General features: G+C 41.3%; 1 non-coding gene across 1 annotated transcript; it reads left to right on the forward strand.

Moving 5' to 3' along the window:
• Positions 1-254: 254 nt before the first annotated feature.
• Positions 255-361, forward strand: LOC141604370 (small nucleolar RNA R71). Its single transcript, XR_012526072.1, has one exon. It is a non-coding gene; the product is annotated as a small nucleolar RNA R71 (small nucleolar RNA).
• The last annotated feature ends 4,795 nt before the right edge of the window (positions 362-5,156 follow it).

Consider the following 5,156-nt stretch of genomic DNA (forward strand, 5'->3'; position numbering starts at 1 on the left):
ATGATCGACAATTGTGATCGCATTATTGTCGGAGGACACATATTCCAACAATAGAGTCCACTTCATGTTTTCCTCCTCTAGTAGCCTTGCGAGGTCTACTATATTGTGAGTTATGGACCGCCATTTCCTCAATCTTGTTCCAAGTTTGATTGTCGTCAACTTCGGTGAACATTCCATTTGATCCCATGTTGAGAATGTTCCTTGAATCTTCATAAACACCGTTCCAAAATTGTTGTACCAAGAACAACTCGCTAAGTCCATGATGAGGACATGAGCGGCAAATTCCCTTGAATCGCTCCCAAGCTTCATACAAAGATTCTTCATCTCTTTGCTTAAAGCCCGTAATTTGAGCTCTTAGCATGTTAGTCTTTTCCGGTGGATAGAACTTTTTGTAGAAAGCTAGAGCCAACTTCTTCCAAGAATCAATTCCGAGATTAGCCTTATCAAGGCCTTTCAACCATTGTTTTGCGGTGCCAATTAGAGAAAAAAGGAAATAAGACCCATCGAATTTGGTCTTGAGTTACACCGGTTTGAGAAATCGCATCACAATAGTCGCAAAAAGTCTCCATATGAGAGTGAGGGTCTTCGCTAGGCATCCCCCCAAATTGGCTTCTTTCGACTAATTGGATAAATGCGGATTTGGCGATAAAATTTCCGGTTAGATTTTGTGGTGTGGGAGTACCATTGGGTAGGTTCTCCTCGGTGGGTACGGAATGTGATGAAAACTTAGGCATTGTGGGTTGATTTTGTGTTGGATTTTGTGTTGGGTTCTCCTCACCTTCTCTTGCAAAAGGGTTGATGAACTCAATAGTGTTTGGTTGAATATCTACAACCTCACCAATACCTCTCAATGTTCTCCTAGCAAGTCTTCTATTGGTTGTCAAAGTCCTTTCAATTTTGTGATCAAAGGGTAACAAGTTACCTTGTGATCTTCTAGACATGCAAAATATCAAACAACTCGAAAATAATTAGAACAAACCTTGAGGAGTTTTACTTCCCCAAGGCAAAGAAAGACACAACTAATAACAATATAAGGAAATCTAAATCAAGTTAACACCGTCCCCGACAACGGTGCCATTTTTGGTCGGACTCTCGAGGAGGTTTAGTTTTCGGTACTTGTCGTTAGGAGCACCTAGACCAAAACACAATTTATAACTTCACAAACAACCCTACAATTAGTAAAGAGGCAAGTAAAGGTCGGATCCCAAGGGACGGGAATTGAGATGAGATTTTCTATTGCAACTAGCGGTGTCTAAGGGTGTCACAAATTGGGGTTTGAAGTAGAAAATCACTAAACTAAATAACAATGAAAGTGAACAAGCAAGATGATTAAAAAGGATATAAACAATTGATAAAAAGCACTAGGGTGTCATGGGGTCATAGCGGATTCATGGGAATTGATCATACAAACATATTCTCAAATTATAAGCAAGCAATTATTGTTGTGATGGATCGAGTTGGTTTATATCTTACAATCCTAGGAAAGTTTGGGTCCCGGAGCCGAATCGATTAGATTGTACAACACCTACAAGTCGACTTAATCTTCCCTACTCAACTATATGCATGGTCTAATGAGACTCGAGTTGGTTTATGTCTTACAAGTCTCATTGAAAAGATAGGTGATGGGTAAAAAAATACAAGTATTCATAGGCTCGCATTTCATCAAACATAACATGTGCATAAGTTGAGATCACAACAAGCAAAGCAAATTAAATATGAAAACATATTAATTTAAGCATGAATCATTCCCCATGTTGGTTTCCCCTAATTACCCATTAACCCTAGCTAAGGAAACTACTCACTCATTATCATGTTGAACATGCTAGCAAGGTTGTCAATCATACCAACAAAGTGAAACATGATGAATAAATGAAGATAATTAACAATAATTAAAAAGGCATTAAGAGAATTATATGTACTAATGATTCCAATAATAAAGCAAAGAATAATAGAAGTACTTGATGATTGATTGGAAGGTTGTCAATCTCCCAATAATGACCCAAATAATCTTCAATTACCCAAAACAAAGGATGAACAAGAGAGAGATTAAGGAAATGAAACTTGTATTAAAACTTGATTAAATTTTGATTACAAGATTAAAGAGAGATTTGATTGATATTAACTACACTAAAGATTGCTAAGAAGAACATACTCTTCTAATTAGCCTAATGGGGTATTTATAGTGGGGATTAGTTACATAAATTAGGGTTTACTAAGGGCTTAAATAACGATTAAGTCCTTGAGGAATCGCCGGTCTCTAGGGAGACTCCGGTCTCTTTTTCGCCGGTCTTAGAAAAATATGCGCATCCTTTCTTGAAGCTTGTAGAAGACGAAATAGTTGTTAGAGAATCTGGGCGTCCAGGGCACGGGAAGGGCGGATTCTGGTGATTCTGGACGGGCGTCCAGATGGGGAAGGCGGGCGGATTTGGGGTGTTTTGGACGGGCGTCAACATGGGGAAGACGCTCGGATTGTGGGTGGTGGACGGGCGTCTTTGGGACAATACGCTCGGATTGTCTTACAGCTTCTTTCTTTCTTCTTTTCTTCCTTTTTCTTCATAAAATCCTTGAGGATTTCCTCGGGGATGCAAGGATCTTTTCTCATCATTGCCCATCTACTATAGTATGTACAAAGGCCTTCTAATCTTGTCTTCTCTTTGATGCTTGGTCATTGAATTCAATCAATTTAGCTTCATTTTGCCATGAAAATGCAAGGTTTGCACTCCTTTCCTACCAAGGACACAAAACCTCAAAGAATATGCAAAACAAAGGACTAAAGACATTAAATGACCCAAATATGCACTAAAAAGCATGGGAACAAGGCTAATTTGGGGACTAAATATGCTCTAATTATGGTCACATCAAGGTTGTATAGGGATGTATCTATGATAGTTGGGCAAGTTGATCTACCTGTAGACTTGCTAGAGTTTCCTTTAGACGGTTTTGAGATGATAGTCGGGATGGATTGGTTGGGAAAGTACAAAGCTAAGATAGACTGTCATCAAAAGAAAGTGTCTTTGAGAGTTCCTAAGGGCGTTAGTGTGTCTTATCGTGGGTTTGTGGTCAGACCCAAAGTTAAGTTGATTGCAGCTGTGACCTGGAAGTCCTATCTGAGGAAGGGATGCCCTTTGATCTTGTGCCATGTGAGAGATGACCGGATAGAGAGTCCGACAGTTGATCAGATACCAGTGGTGGGTGAGTTTTCAGATGTCTTTCCAGAGGAGATTCCGGGGTTGCCACCGAAGAGGGAGATAGATTTCACGATTGAGTTGAAACCGGGGACGGGGCCAATATCTAAGGCACCGTACTGGATGGGTCCTAAGAAGTTGGAGGAGCTCAGGAAACAGTTAGATGATCTGATAGAGAAGGGATACATTAGACTTAGTGTATCACCGTGGGGAGCACCAATTCTTTTCGTGAAAAAGAAAGATGGGAGTTTGAGGTTGTGCATAGATTACAGGGAGCTGAACCGAGTGACGGTGAAGAACATATACCCTTTGCCAAGGATAGATGACCTATTTGATCAGTTGGGTGGTGCAGCAGTCTTCTCCAAGATTGATTTGAGGTCGGGGTACCATCAGGTGAAGATTAGAGAGGTGGACATACCAAAGACAGCTTTCACGTCGAGGTATGGCCATTATGAGTATGTGGTGATGCCTTTTGGGTTATCTAATGCACCGGCTATGTTTATGGATTTGATGAACATAATCTTCAGTCAGTTTTTGGACAAGTTTGTGGTGGTGTTCATTGATGATATCTTAGTCTATTCCAAGACTAAGGAGGAACATGAGGAGCATCTGAGGATTGTGTTGCAGACCTTGAGGGAGCACGAGTTATATGCTAAGTTGTCCAAGTGTGAGTTCTGGTTAGAGAGAGTTGCTTTTTTGGGGCATGTGATCTCTAAGGATGGGGTAGTTGTGGATCCGGCAAAGATTGAGGCAGTGACCAAGTGGGAAGCACCAAAGAATGTTGCTGAGATCAGGAGTTTCTTGGGTTTACCTGGATATTACAGACGGTTCGTGAAATATTTGTCCAAGATTGCTAGACCTATGACAGCGTTGATGAGGAAAGAGAACAGGTTCCGTTGGGATGAGAGTTGTGAGACGGCGTTCCAAACATTAAGGGAGCGTTTGACCACAGTTCCTATCTTAGCATTGCCTTAAGGGAGTGAGAACTTTGAGGTTTATACAGATGCCTCAAAGAACGGGATGGGATGTGTGTTGATGCAGAACGGTAAAGTGATTGCTTATGCTTCTAGGCAATTGAAACCTCATGAGGAGAATTATCCTACACACGATCTAGAGTTGGGTGCAGTGGTGTTTGCTCTCAAGATTTGGAGACATTACCTTTATGGGGCGGCCTTTAAGATATTTTCTGATCATAAGAGTCTCAAGTACATCTTCACTCAAAAGAAGTTGAACATGAGACAGAGGAGGTGGATGGAGCTGATTGGCGATTATGACATGGATATTATCTACCATGAAGGGAAGCTAATGTTGTTGCTGATGCCTTGAGCAGGAAGAGTGTACATTCTTTGTGTACAGCTTTATCTTTGATGAGGTTGAGAGACGAGGTGGGGGAGTTTGGGATACATATGATGCAGAGAGGGGATGCCATGGGAGATTTGACAGTGCAACCTGATCTTTATGATGACATTCGAGGTAAACAGACTTCAGATCCTAAGATGGTGGAGTGGAGAGCTGGAGTAGAGAAAGGGAGAGTGTCTAGATTCTATATTCATTCATATGGTAGTTTGAGGTTTGATGGGAGGTGGTGTGTCCCTAATGATGAGGAGCTGAAAAAGACAATCATGACAGAGGCACATTGTACACCATATTCAGTGCATCCAGGTGGTGACAAGTTATACAAGGATTTAAAGAACACGTTCGGGTGGCCTGGGATGAAGAAAGAGACAGCTGAGTTTGTGGCCCGTTGTTTGACATGCCAGAGAGTTAAATGGGAACAGCGACGACCACAAGGTAAGATTCAGTCTTTAGAGGTACCTGAGTGGAAGTGGGAATCCAGTTATATGGATTTTATCGTGGGCTTGCCAAAGAATCAATAGGGTAATAACATGATATGGGTTATAGTGGATCGACTGACCAAGTCAGCTCATTTTGTGCCAATGAAAGATACATGGACTAAGGCACAATTAGCTA

Source organism: Silene latifolia, chromosome 9 (genome assembly GCF_048544455.1).
Source record: "Silene latifolia isolate original U9 population chromosome 9, ASM4854445v1, whole genome shotgun sequence".
Classification (NCBI taxonomy): domain Eukaryota; kingdom Viridiplantae; phylum Streptophyta; class Magnoliopsida; order Caryophyllales; family Caryophyllaceae; genus Silene; species Silene latifolia.